The sequence below is a fragment of the Mchenga conophoros genome, linkage group LG18 (genome assembly GCF_057382185.1).
Source record: "Mchenga conophoros isolate Kocher_MC1m ecotype Shallow Benthic linkage group LG18, M_conophoros_male_GT1.1, whole genome shotgun sequence".
Lineage (NCBI taxonomy): Eukaryota > Metazoa > Chordata > Actinopteri > Cichliformes > Cichlidae > Mchenga > Mchenga conophoros.
In genome coordinates, this window is record NC_140543.1 from 12,962,200 (window position 1) to 12,977,089 (window position 14,890).

General features: G+C 39.8%; 1 protein-coding gene across 1 annotated transcript in view; it reads left to right on the forward strand.

The window, feature by feature from the left end:
- The first annotated feature begins 483 nt into the window (after positions 1 to 483).
- The window catches only part of LOC146553336 (receptor-type tyrosine-protein phosphatase F), a 163,477-nt gene continuing 149,070 nt past the window's right edge, over positions 484 to 14,890 (forward strand). The window contains exon 1 of the mRNA XM_085254644.1: positions 484 to 989. The gene's annotated coding sequence lies outside the window, so the exon portion shown is untranslated. The remainder of the gene's footprint in view (positions 990 to 14,890) is intronic.

Genomic DNA, 14,890 nt, shown 5'->3' on the forward strand with positions numbered 1-14,890 from the left:
TTCAGCTAGTGGTGAAAGAGCTACAAAGTTGCTTAGCACTTATAAATTATATTCATATATATATTGTACCTTTGTACAAAGCCTTCACAAGGTGAGATCAAGGATGAGGTTTGAGGATGCAGATGCATTTTATTAGCTGAAGAGTAGGGCAGTACTTAATAGTAAATTTTCTATTCTCGGTGGTAATTCACGACTTTGCTCGTTGCAGCAGTTAGTAGACAGTTTAATGTAAGAACTGTGTTTGCCTTCTGAACCATAATTAACTTCCAAATTCGCGTATTCGTTGCAGAAAAATGCCTTGTCTTCCATAGCAGTTGCGTATAGTGTAAATAGAGAAATCAAAATGACTGTTTTGAGAGCCCCCTGTGTCTAGTGCGTGCCTTCAGAGGCTACAGGACTTCAGGAACAGAGATGAATGGACACAGAAGCGAGTGCAGCCGAGTGAATCCGAAAATCCTGCTGACCGACCTGTATGTGTTTTCTCCACGGGGGCAGAAAGAAGCGTGACTGTGAAGGGAGAGACGTAACAACTCCCTACCTTCCACAGCTCCTTCTGTGGGGGGAGACTGTGCGCAGACTTGTGCTTACTAATTAACTTGCCAGAGAAGAAAATTCACACAAAAGAGAATAAGTCTCATTTCTTATCGTCTCGGGGTTTTTTTCCCCTCACATGCATGCAGCGACACTGAGCACTTAAAGCTGACGTTAACCCGTTAGCGGCGAGACGCAGGAGCTGCCACGAATAGATCCAGTATCCACGACCCCGGTCGGCTGACCGGGATAGGACCTCGTGTTCCTCTCGCACTGGACTCGTATCTTTCCCCCCCTCCTTCGCTTCTTTTACTCCTTGGACTGGTTCTAACTCCCGTTTTGTGGCTGTTAATTACATGAAGTGGATTGTTGTGCTCGCTACAAACTCAAACCGGGACTAAACGTTGTGGTAGAGAGACGGAGAGAAATGCCAACGGCCGTGACAAAGAGGAGATTCAGTAAGTGCACGTTATCTCTGTCTAAATGTCCCCCATTGAACTTGAGACGCGGCTTTTAGCGGTGCCGTTAAGTTGCATAACTTGCGGATTTTTTTTATTGTTCAAACGTTCACGAATTTGTTTGTTAAAAGTGGAAACACTTAGAAAAAATGGCACTAAAGGTGCACTACGTGAACTGCTGTCGTTCCGTTTGGGGGGGGGAAATGGGGCTCCGACTAACCTCAGACAGCCACGCACACAGTTTGTTGCTGTTTTATACATGCTAACTCTAAATGTATAGCTAACAGCAACTTTTATTTCAGTGCCGAATGAGAGCGACTAATATGTGGTCCGCTTGAGAGACGGTCCAAGAAATATCCTGCCTCTCATTTCATAAAGAAAGCTACCCACTCAGATGTAGGTAAAAGGGAAAAGATGAGGTGGAATATTAATCTTATTTTTTCCTTTTCTTTTTTTGTAAGCGCAAACCTGCGCATTTCATAGATTGCATGCACTTTTCAGTGAGCAGGAGTCTTCGCAGGACCGAAATCTTTAACCATGCTGAAAATCTGTCGACAATTACTAATGAAAGAATAAACGGGGGGAGCAGTGGTGGTCTTTGGGCTGCGAGCCCATCGTCACCCTGTTTTTCTTTCTTCTTTCATTCCTTTTTTTCGCAGGGTGTGTAATTGCGATGCGGTGATTTTGATCCCATTTTGATCATTACAATAAAGAACGATTTGCCCGGAGGTCCTAGCTGTCTCCAGACCTGGCTTTTTCACTTCGTGCGAGCGTGCATGAGTGCGCGGGCACGTCGGTGAGTCCTCAACCCCCCTCTGGCATATGAAATCTTTGCTCTGTCTTTATTTATCATTACCAGACAGGTCGGTGAGTCCTTGTATGCCCATCAGTTGCAGAGGCTCCTGTCATGTGTGTCTCATCCCTCACACTTGCTGCAGCACTGGCTGCAGAGGAAGGTTTCATGTCAAGAAACTGCTCCTTGCATCTCTGGCAAGAAAAAGAATAGATTTCATCACCAGCTCTTCATGAGAGACTTTAATTGTGGAGCAATTTTTATGACAGCGTTTACAATTTGCAGGTGCGCCACATCATCTGATAACCTCGAGGCCGGTTCAGATCGTGAACAGATGTCAATTGGTTTTTCACTGGGTGGATATACATATAGATTCCTCAGCATTGCATCAATCCCTCGCCCTGTTGGGTTTATTTAAAGAAAGGATTGGAAGCAATTTTGCAGGGTTGGTTATATGCTGAAGTGGGCTCATGGCCGTGCTTTATCAATACACGAATCCGTTTAAAGCTGTCACAGACACAATGAGGAGAGCTAACCATGAGCCACACTGTAACAGGATGATACAGGGTGAGTTAGTTTCTTGGAATTGCATCAGAGGCTCTCTGCAACCAAATCCTGGGCCCTGCTGCATGTTTGGGTTTCTAACTGCCAGCTGAAAAAAAAGTGACCCGGTGTATTTCTATTCTACATTTGTAGTGAGCTGTCCTATAGATGGTGTGTGGCTTATGCATATAGATTATTTTACCAGCAAACGTACGGATTTGTCAAACTTGGATGTCATTGCTTTCCCAAAGTAGGTGATTCTGATGGTGCTTCTGTTTGGCTCCATGTTTCTGAATTATTCTGGTGGACAGACATGTTATCAATTAAGCGTGTGTTGACAGAGCTGGAGCGTTAAGATTTTCTTCAAATTGCTTTGGATGGATTGTAGGGGAGTTAGAGTTTTTTGCTGTGTTTATCTTGGCTCATTTTCCTGTTTACTCTATTTTTTTGCGAGCTGTGAAAGCTATTGCAGAATGAATCTATATCTTTTTAATGCTCTCAGTGAAGTGTGTTTGTATTTTTGACCATGGTATATGTTTGTTTGAATGCTGGCACATCCCCCCCCCCCCCAAGAAAAGACGTGACTTATTTGACTGTGATTGCCGCAGGATTATACTCTGGCCCACGATTGCTTGCTTGTTTTGTTTTGGATTTTGTGTGTGTGTGTGTGTGTGTGTGTGTGTGTGTGTGTGTGTGTGTGTGTGTGTGTGCAGGAAAATATCCTAGGCCCTTAGGCGGTGACGTCATTGTGCACACTGAAATTAAGTAGTTCTTATTACTGAGGTCAATCAGCACTTTGCTAATTTCTTTGCTGATTAAAATTCATTGTTTTATTCTCCAGTTTTCAGAGCAGATATTAAGCAGATCAAAAAACTTTAGCTAAGAAATCTGCTTTAGTTAAGATACTTTTTGGTCAGCTTGAACTGCACTGTAGACAAAGATGTGTTCTGCAGTGTTTCCCACAGAATTAGACTGGGTTTGAGGTATGTAAAGGATAAGAGATCATTACTTTGCTGGTTCTCCTTCAGTCGTTCTCACATCATTTGAACTGACTTCATCTTAATTGTCTGGAACTGCAGGTAGAAACAATGACTTCTGTCCTGCTCTCCAGCGTCAGCAAGTTCAGCGTAGCAGCACCAACAGGTGTTTCCCACCTGCTGCAGGTTCTACTTCAGAATGACCGTTTAGCTTCAGAGCAGAACAAGAGCTACAGTTGGCAGATGCAGTCAGAGATGGTGGAAGGTTGCTGAATGACATTGAGGACCACAACAGCGATCTGTCAGAGGGAAAACATTAGACAGGAAGGACCAGGGCTAAATGGCTAGTAGCAACTGAGCTTTCAAAATAAGAGTATCTATAAATAAATTAATAAAATTTTTATTTACAAAATATTGCAATACTTGGACAGTCATTAATATACCTGCACAGCTTGCCTAAGTGTGTGTTTTTAGATACACTTTTTAAAGCCATTTTAAACCCAAATTCTGAGAACAGGATTTGTGACATCGCATCGAGTTTGGAAGATAATCCTTGTCCACTGGGAAATATACAGTGTTGTCCAGAAACTTGAAGCTTGCATTGCTGATGAGAATGGGCTTTTGTGATGAGGGGGACATCTTGCATTCAGTGGTAGCGATGCACCGATCGATGTGCTGGTAATCTGAATCGGCTGGCTTGCTGCTGATTTAAGCTGACACTCACTTTCTTTTCTAGCAAGGGAATTTAGGTTTATACTGCAGAGGAAGTTTTGGTGCCCACCCAGGGAGGTTTCATCCAGGTCTGAAGAAAAATCCACTTTCCTTTTAAAGATTGGAATACCTAGGATGTCACTTCCTCGAATGGGATACTCAGGCATTTGTATTAATCGAAAACAAGCAAAGATTTAAGTTGAAAAAGATAAGGGAGTGATTGGATTTACCTCCTCCTACACACACACACACAAAGCCAGGAAAAAAACAAAAAATCTGATTTTACAAATAAATCACATCAAATAAAAGGCTTTTTATCAAAGCATGGCATTTCTATACATCTAAAGCAGGCCTGTAGGCAATCATTATCAACATGATAGTTTCAGGTTTTTGGTATTCCTTTAAATGGTGGAAAGCTGTCACAATTAATTTAGCAAGGACACACACACACAAAGTAAAAGTAACGATACTCTAACCTGCTTTTAAAATATTTGAGTGAAAAATGAGGTTTTTCACTGAGGATTTACTTTCCTTTTCATGTTGTTGATTTGTTGTGTTTGTTGGCCTCAGTACATCTTTGGCCTTTGTGGTGATTTGTGTATTCTTGTGTAGGGTATTTCCTAGCAGGCCTGGTTTGGGGCTAGTAGCCAGAGCATCTGCCTCAGCTCCCTCATATGCCGGTACTCCCTGGCAGGGGCTGGGCTGAATGGCACTGTTAAGGAGCTCCAGCTCCTCTGTGGCCACACATTGAAAAACCACTCGGCACAGCCCTCTCCCCGCCGATGCTTTCTCATGCTTTCAGTATGGGTAAAATCTTGGTAATTTCAGGGCCCTGAAGTTCTAATGAGAGGTTTTGCCCATAGTGCGTTGGTCTGTGGTGGGCGGGATCAGCATTTCTCAGGTTTATAGGGGATTATAACTGTTCTGAGATGCCTCACTGGCCCACTGTCAGGGCGTTGGCACAGAAAAACCAAAACTCTTTTTTTTTTTTTTTTTTTTTTTTTTTTTAAACCACTCAAACTGGTTCAAACTGGTTGTGATGTGTTTCTGGCATAGAATTTGTTTGTCTGTAAGCTAAAGTTTACAATCAGAGCTGCAAATCAGGTCAGTAACTGTAGGTATAAGGGTTCAGATTCACATGCACATATGAGGTGTGCTGATTTTTCCGCCTAGGGGATCAGGATATCTTGCCGTTGCATCTATGGGGATGCTGCAAGCAGCAGCTATTGTCCTTTTTAGCATCCCATCCCCACATAGAGACAGGGTGCTCTTAGTAGCACGCATGGTGGATTTTTAACAATGCCTGTTCCTTAACGTCAGCAGCATAGAGGCAAAGAATGATTTACTACTCTGTCTGCAAGGGTAATGTAGGAGCAATTTGACTGCTGATTGAAACCAGGTCTACCATTTCAGAGTCCACTGGTGGCATTATAAACCATTTACACCAATGTTTTACAGGGCACCTCTGCATTTGGAAAAGTGGAAACAGACACAGGGGCTAAAAATGGCCTGCTCTACCATGTGCCCCCCCTTTTTTTTTTATCCATTCCTTGTGCGGTTTGTTGTTTTTTACTTCAAACTATGTGAGTGCTACTGAGTGAAGTAGTGAATACAGATGACATTGAAAGGTCATATGTTAGGTTAATCAGTTCTGTCTGTTTTCATTTAGGCAGTCGGAGATATAGGGGGTCCATCTGCTTTTGATTAGGCAGCCTTTTCCCTAAGTGGTAAAGCTTTTCTCTCCAGCTGCTGAGAGTGAATTAGAGCCATGGTCCAATTTGTTTGTGGAGACCTATGGACATGTATGTAACTTGACTTGCACTTGCGTATACATAAAACATCGCTATTACTTAAATGGACCAAGCAGCGTCGATTGAGTTTTTACTTTGAAGCACAAATCGACTCGTTCCACAGTTAAAGTGTCACTGAAGAGCAAGAAAAAGCGAGTTTTCAGAGAAAAGTTCCAAGACTAATGAGTGAAGAATGCTGGAATTTGATGGCTCAGCCTTGAGGATATCAGTGATCTGTTATTGCCTCTATTTATGACAAGAACTCAAGAAAAGCTGCAGTAATTTCACAAACCTGTCAGCTGAGGCCAGTGACTCTGGTGGAGTGGGGCTTTATTGGTTGCTTTATAAGTTGAGTTAGTGTTGCTGTATCTCACTTGTATTATTTAAAAATATTTAATAAAAGCTGGATATTTTAACATTTGTTAAAGCAAAGATGCAAACATCAGTGAAAACGGTTGGCATTTGCTGCACTATAATTAAATACTGTCTTTAAAAGGGTTTTTGATGCAACTTTTGAAGAACTTTTGAAGATTTAAAATCCCGAGAGCCCAGAACATCACCGTCTCTTTTTTTCCCTGTTAACAAATTTTCTGATGTGAGAAATGGAAACTCTGGACAACTGTGGGACATCATACACACAATGTGCAGTTAGCTGCCCATTGGTATGCATAACAAAGTCTACAGTGAGATGTAGAAACTGTTGCTATTCATCTGCTGTCCCTGTGATCTCAGACAGTCCCAGATGGCTCTGCATTCTCAAAAGGCCATCTAATTAAAACCCGTAACCCCCAAAACACACAGAAGTGGGGTGTCTTGAGTTTAGTAACTGTTTTATTTTTTTTTTAAACGTCCTATGTCAGCATTCCTGCTTTTTTGTATATTTTCTTTTCAATTAAGCAAAAGAGAAAGATCAGGATCATGTGATTTGTTCTTAATGATGGCATTGTGTTTATTTTTGCCTTTTATTAAGAGGAATGTGATTCTTAAGTAGAGAATTATCAATAATAATGAGTTTGGGGCCTACTGATGACGATGCTGCTGATGGCTTGGAAAAATGTACAGTACAATGTCGTAAGTACTTATACAATAAGTTAAGTTACGATAATATATCCATGGAAAAGTGGCTTAGAAATTACTATCTGAAATACACTGAATATCACTGCCTCTGTGTTCTCAAAAGAAAAAAATATTTTCTGCTTTTCTGATTGCTAAATTATAGCGTATAACATGCTTGTTGTAGCAACACGTTGTACAATGTAGCATAACTCAGTGCGGCGATAAATCAGGCTATTGACCATGCAATTTCCTCAGTATCTGTTCAACAGCAGTGATATGGTTGTTCATCTGAAGCGATGTCTTGTGGTTTGGCACTACATGAGAATGTTTTTGTTGCATTGTATGTGGCGGCTTTTGTTTTTGTATCATCCCACTGAGAAACCTCTTGCAGAGACTAAACTCCATTGTTACACTTTGTGCTCTCGAATACCGTAGTTTTATGCCTTCATAAAGATGGTATCATAGTAAATTGAAAATGGAAACATGAGACTCGTCCTCAGGCAGACCTTATTTTTGCGGTGTTGAAAACATATGAAATTGTAATGCCACTGTAATGCATCAAATCCAAATGTGAATTTTATGAATTAGAGTCCAAATAGCTTCATGTGCTCTACACTTGCCGCTCGTGGGTTATTACTTCTTTTGAAGGAGACGTTGACATCAGTTTTGTGGATGCTGAGGCTCGGGCTTTGCCACTGTAGAGGGTATTATCCCATCCTGTGTACTGGTAAACGTATCGGGCTGTTGACAGGAACATGCAACGCACGTCTAAGGCCTCGGTGCCTTGGCCGTTCATCTGCCCAGTCAGCAGAAGTCTGCAGATGACGCACTCTTTCATTTTAGACAAATGCTGGATGGGGACAAATGGATAGAGCAGCGGTTCAGCGGCTGGTGTCATTCGTTGCGCTTGTCATTGACTACCTATTCTTTTCAGCTTCTCATCTAATTAGGGCACACTGACTCACATAGTCTCACAAACACACAGATTGGTACCTGAATTGATGCAGAACATTACATGAAGGTCAAACAGTCAGCTGTCTTATCAAGCTGATTTAAATGTCACATACATAGATTAATCACTGAGTGCAGTTCACAACGAGCTAGTTTTTCACCCTAAACACGGTTTGACTTCTCGATTTTCAGAAATATTGCCTTACACTAACACTGGGTAAATTATCTTTAGAAAAATAGGAGACATGCCCATCTTTCATTTAGTGCTTTACTGTTCTTCATTGACATGTTGCAGCATAGTTGCCTAAGTGATAATGGGAAACATTTGACAGTCATAATGCAATTTTCCAGTTATGTTAAGAATCATGACTTTGCAAGTTTTATCTCGCATGCGTTCTTTCTTTAGATGGATGTTAGTACACTCCAGCTTTCTTTCTTTTTTTCCCCCAAAAGCTCCTTTGCTCAAGGGAATAACTGTCCAGTCCATTACCAGCTTTGGTGAGAATATGGTTATACGAGGACATGGATTCTGGGCGCTCTTTAAGGTGCAAAAATCTTCCGAAAAAGAGCAAGAAATCAGTATGAAGAGAGGACACTCGTCAAATTCCTTTTAGCGTACAGCCTCTGTAAAAGCAGTTGAAGTCTCACAGTTGGTTTGGTTTTTAGAGGCTTGGTAATATTGAAATTGTGTCAAGACAAGACAAACATTTTTTTTCACACGTAAACAAAAACTGAGTAACTGACCTTGAGATGGTTGTGGCAAGTGAATTGTGACACATGAGCCCTCGTTGGCACTAACTGGTCATGCTAAAACACAACAGTTAATGGAAGAAAAGTGCATGCCTTGCACTCAGTCTGCCTCGCTGATATGGCAGATGGATAGGATTTTAGGGAGTGGGGGTGGGGCTCTTTGGCAGTGAGGGACAGAGATGACAGCTCTTCGTCTGTGGAGGGCTACCGAGGGCCTTGGCTCCTCCTGACAGAGCCTTGATGCCATCAACGACCATTAGTGTTGACAGCATGTCATCGTGTCACACTGCAGCTCACGGTGAAGCAGTGAATAACTAAGAGCAGCAAATAAAAATGGCACACTGAGAAATAAACTGGATTTTGTAATGTGAGTCTGAAGATTTTTGTCTCCTATGTTTTGCAGGAAGGCTTGTCAGAGTTTATAAAAGCTGAACAGACCCAACACTTCATTTGAAATAGAAATATCCACTTCAAATAAATCACAAAGAATACAAAAACAATCAAGCTACAACAAAAAGACTAAATTATGTGCTGTCTAAATCTCATCTTGACTTTTGGCCTTTCCTTCGAGTGAGACGGTTGGGAAAGCTAGTGTTATGACACAAGTGAAGACAAGTGACTCCAATAAAGCCATGTAATGAAATAATTCAGTAAATGAATTAAGGGCTGAGCAATGCTTAAACGAGGACTTTTCCCACGGCTAGTCGCGCATTGCACAAACCCCCCAAAAAACCTAATAATATGAGGCTGCCAATAATGTGCCATCAGGTCTCTAACTTGTACTTGTGAAATACTGAAATGTGTAAAGTATTTATATATTCAGAGTATAAAGGATAGCATCTTTAGGGTCTCTGGCGTTAAACAGGTGATAACAATCACAAACATATGTGAATGTTTATTCTTTTTTAAAATTTATGTACTTTTATGATAGTTTGATTCCTTTAGGATGTTATTCGAGTAAGATAACAAGATGGCCACAACAATCACAACAGGGGGACAAACCTGCAAAATTTTGTACATTTAGGCCTCACGTACATGGGTAGTTTTGAAAACAGAGATTTTATTTTATTTTTTTTTAAATCCGGTCCACACACGCAGATTTAAAAAAATATCTCTGTCCATATGTAAATGCAAAAAATTAAGTCAAACACTGTTAAGAACGCGCCAAATCCTAACCGCGTAGAAATGTTGGCCAATCAGAAGTCTTGAAGCCGGAGAGGGAAAGAGTAAGCAAAACCTTAGAAGTCTTAGTTTCACTTATCCAAAATGCCATTGACATGTGAATGAAAGGCCCAAACACATAGAAAAAGCTGCATTTTCAAAAATACTCATGTACATGTGGAGGTAGTTTTACACTAAACAACAAAATCTGCTGTAAAGCCAATGTGGGAATGCAAAAAAAAAAAAAAAAAAGTTCCTTCAGTGGCCACTTGAAGCTGGCTCTGAAAGCATCAATCGTAAAGTACTCACCAAAGACTCTTCTGTTAAAATGCCCAACTCTACATCATTAAATAGCATAGGGGTTTTTGTGGGGGGTTTTATGTTTTGGTCTGAAAAACCTTTTTGGTTTCCCCCCCTTCAGATATCACTTTACAAGTCACTCAACTGGAGTCTGTGTTGTTGGTTCTTGTGGAGCATTTCGATGGACCAATATTTGTAATACTTTTGCTGTGTGCTACAGACTGTCCTAGGAGTGTGCTCCAGTTTTAATGAAGGAAATTCTAGTATTTTATCAGTCTGTAACTTTGCACTAACTCCAAAATATTAACTTGGCAGTGTCCAAAATGGTAATGAACATTAGGCTTCAAAATGCCTAGTCCAGAGCAAATGGGACGCATTCCCATCGACCTTAACAATAGTAAATAACCATATGCTTTTCTTTAGTGTAAGTCCACCTTCTCTGATATTATTTAAAAAAAAAAAAAAACTTTAAATTTTTAAATTGCATTTTAAAAATTGCCAACAGATAAAGCTGTAGTGTCTGATACTTTCCTTGAGGGATTTGTTTTAGTGTTTCACTCCCATCTCTCTGCAGTGAAGTAAAAGTAAGAGGGAATGGAGAAGCGCTGAGACTTTTGAACTTGCTTTTAATGGAATATCTTTGCAGTGACCAACATGATAAGTTGTTTCCTGGATCCCATTTATATATAAATATGGGCTATGATAATATAAATGGCCCTGTGTGTAGGTGCACATAACCAACATTCATCAGACTCACAATAAGTACATTTCAAGGTTACACACTGCAGTGCACAGCTGAAATCCTGTCGAATTTTCCTAACTGTAGTCAGAAAGTAATGGAATATCACAGCATGAGGTTACAGAGTGGTTTAGGTGGTGGAGGGAGGGGAACTCATTTGGCTCTGTTGGTACTAAATGGAATTTATTGTAGATTTAATGTCTATGGACATTGGATAAAAGACTGCTTTCCATTTCAACAAGGTCTAAAGGTTATTTTCCATTACCGCACATTCATGGGTGTGGTAGATCTTCCAAATAAATAAATATTTATTTACTCATTTTTTTTATGTTTCTTTTTATAGTGGCAAATACACAAGCATAAAATGCAAAATACAGCATATCATAGTATTAAAGCTGGAGCTAATTTTCAGCTTTTATTGCTAGATAGATTTTTGCTTTAACTTAGAACTGTATTTAATATCGTACACAACATATACGCTATTATACAAGACAAACTACAAAAATATTAAAAAATACCCAACCTGTTCCCTAGAAGGATGCAAAGTCCCTGATGACTGATGACTACGTGCACTGGATCAACAAATGTGACTTTATTTTCAATCTTAGTTTTAATTCTTGGAAATTTTGGATTCTTGCAAGAATAAAATAGTAAACCCTTACAAGAAGAAGGCTAAGGCATTCTTAGTCTTCATAGATACACCTGAGAAGTGAGCTAGTTTGCATTTAATGATTTAATGATGGCATTAAAACTTGGCAATTTCTTTGAACCTGACTTTAATGAGATATTGCCAGTTGCAAATTTTAAAAAGTGTTATAAAATAATAGTGTAGTCAAATTGTTTAAGCTAATCCACAATCTTTTTGGAAACATTTCTTTTACTATTACAAAAATGATTTTGATTAAATTAACTTGAACAAATTTGTCTTAGAGCAAGTTGCAAAGTTTCCCTCAGGAAAAAGTGACGTATACGTAAACAGTATATGTCTATTTCACAGGAATAGATATGTCTTAGTCCACATTTACATGTTCTGTGTTTTTTCCCTTCTTTTTTTTTTTTTTTTGAATGTCTCTTGATGATTAGCAGCCTAGAAAAAAGTTTTGTTTTCATGTCAATGCTGCAAGAGTTTCTGAACATATTTGACCTGGAAGGAGTTTTCCCAAAGGTCTATGACCTAAAACTGCATTTGCATGTGGATGACAGACATAGAACAAGCAGTGTTTTGGAAGAAAAAAAACAAAACTGTGTGCTGTTGAACAAGACCTTTGTTAGACCTTTGTTAGACATCCCTTTTAGGCTTATATTATAAGTTATATTATGTCAGTGTCATTAATTGTTTTTTTGTTTTTTTTGGTGTTCTGTAGTATTGTATTCCTATCCTGCATACTAATTTGCGGTGGAGGGTCTGTTCTTTCTTTTAACCTGGTTTTCGTCAGCTCTGAGTCATTATGATTTATAACTAAATTTTTTGGATTTTTTTTTTTTTAGTCATAGCTCAAACATTTTACTTTACTGACACCCTTTGTTTGTGCCTACCAGGAAGAGTCAAGAGGACCCTATGGACTCAGCAAGGTGAGATCCATGTTACAGCTCCACTAAAAGGGCAATGATTCATGAGGCTAGCTCTTCTGTCCCTGGGGCTGGGAGGAATAGCTGGCATTATCTTCTGCAAATGGGTTTGAAAATGCTCTTGGCCAGGTTGACCAAGGCTGATTTATAGCTCAAGATGCACTAAATGGCTTGGCTCTCATTCCCAGCATAAGTATGAGCCCCTACTACCACCGCATGCCTAAACATGCACACAGAAATGCAAGTATACTTACACCTCGCCCAGTTCACTGCGTTCAATCTGCAGTTGTGAAGTTTTCAGCAGACGAAAAGAAACAGAAGTAAATTTATGACATCAGAGCAGAATAAGTAGTCTGTAGTTCTTAATGTCAGCCCAAGGATAAGCAGTTTTCTACCTTTATCTTTCTTTGTCAAAGCGTATATACAGATATGAACCTTATCCTTGAGTTGAAGTTGGAACCACTGTCAAAGAAATAGAAATTGCCTCCGAAAAAAATTATTCCTTTTTATCTTGAATCGAAGATAGAGCTCCTCTTTCAGAAATAGTGTGAAACAGTGCAGTTAAGCTTCTCTGGACAGCTTAGTCTTAAGAATTTTCTTTGAGTGTTTCCCATCCTAATAAGTTGTATTTCCATGTCTGATCTTTGGATCCTCTTGGCAGCTCTGAATTTGTTCCAGCCAGGTAATATTGCATACAGTACTTGAGATAAGACGGCATAATCTGAAAATGTTTGGAAAAGCTTGAGTCCCTTGAAATGGTGCCCATTTATTTAAAGCCTTCAATTGTCACAAAGCAATTAATGTGGCAAACAACATCACCGTGCCTCTCGGAAGGGCTCAGGATTCTCTAGTCCCTATTAAGTCAGGCACTCCCCTCTCTGATTCCCATGCTGTTTCCTATGTAACATATAGAAATGGTCTCATGCTTCACACGCAAAGGGGCATTAGTCACATTGTCAGGTAAACGAGGACTGCGTATGAACAGGCGGATTGTAATTGAAGGTCATAACGACATCAAACATGTCCTTTCTTGTGATTGCATTTAGCCTTTTCTTATAGAATTGTAGGGACCGGCAGAACCAGAAATCGGGAAATCATATTACAAATAAGGTTACACAAACTAGATATGACTTAGTTTGTGAAACGTCTAAAATGCAAACTGACAGTGAATGTTTTAGCCAACATCACCTGCTTGTAGCGTTGCAGCAAACCCCTTTTTAGAAGATTCCTAGCTCTGTCTCACCATTCTTACGTAAGATCCAAAGGAAGGCAAAATGTGAGCTCAAATCTTGTCTCCCAGATGAGCCTCTGGAATTCAGTAGAGGATCAGCAGCAGTAACTCTGGATTTTAATGAGTGACATTTAAAGTCTCTCTGTGTTAGAAGTCTCCGCATGATGTTTGTCCAAGCTATTATGTATCTTCTCCTGCACCCCCAGCCCCTCATCAGAAAACCAGCTTTTCCAAGCAGGTTGTTAAAGTTTGTAAACGGTGTACTTACAAGTGGATTATTTAAAAGGTCCCCGTGTCAGACAGATCTTTATCTGGCGGCTTGGCAGCTTGACTCTGGCTCACTTGGCTTCCTGTGTCTGCATGTTGATTAGCTTGTTTTTCTCCCCTTCCCTGGCTTTGGTGTGTAGGTTTCTGAGCTAGCTCGTGTCGTGTAATATAGGCCAAGCTAGGGAACTTTTTAACTTATTTTCCAGTAGAAATATATTTTTAAGAAAACATCATCAACTGATAAGATAAGACTACGTTATTATATTAAAACGAGTTCATTTTTTATGTAAAAGGAAACTAAAGACATGAGAAGCTACCAACTGTAGTTCTAGCTAGCTGGTGATGCTGAATGTTGAGAATGCTCGTTTGGGCCCATTGAGCTAAGCCTCCTGACTCGGAACAATAAAACTGTGATCAAATACTACCCTTAGATAGAAAGAGAGAGTTCAGTGTATCTTGACTGTGTGAAGATCGTTAGCGTTACAACAGACCATTGAGAGCCCCATTAAAGCACTGAAGCTTATGAGTGGCTGGCCTCAAGTGTAAAATAAATGACAGTGGATGAAGGAAGTTGAGTGCTTGACATCAAATTTTGTCATGTTTGTTTGTTCAGCACTTGTTTGATGAAATACTCTTAAAGTAAATTCTCTACATACAAGCATTTTTTCTCTCAGTTGTTATTATTTTAGTGTTGATTTTCTTCTTTAACCTGAAAGTGTGTCTGTTGGGAAAACAGACACTAATTTGCCTTTTCGGCACAGACCAGTAGAGTCCATTTTCTACACATCTGATATGTTTTGTTTTTTTTTTTAAATATATAGTTGTCAGGCAGGCTATCATTTCAGACAAATAAGTATTCGGACCACTTTCTAACTCTTTGATTAGCTTACTGTTGTTGTGCCCCATCACTGAGAGCGGTGCTTTTGGATAAAGAAAGGCAAAGGTAATGTTTAGCTGAAAAGTGCATTTTTCCCATGGATATCACTCTGCTATGTCTTCACTGAGTATTTTCAAAGTAAATGGGAAAGTAGATTGATAGTGCTGTTTGTGATTGCTTTTCATG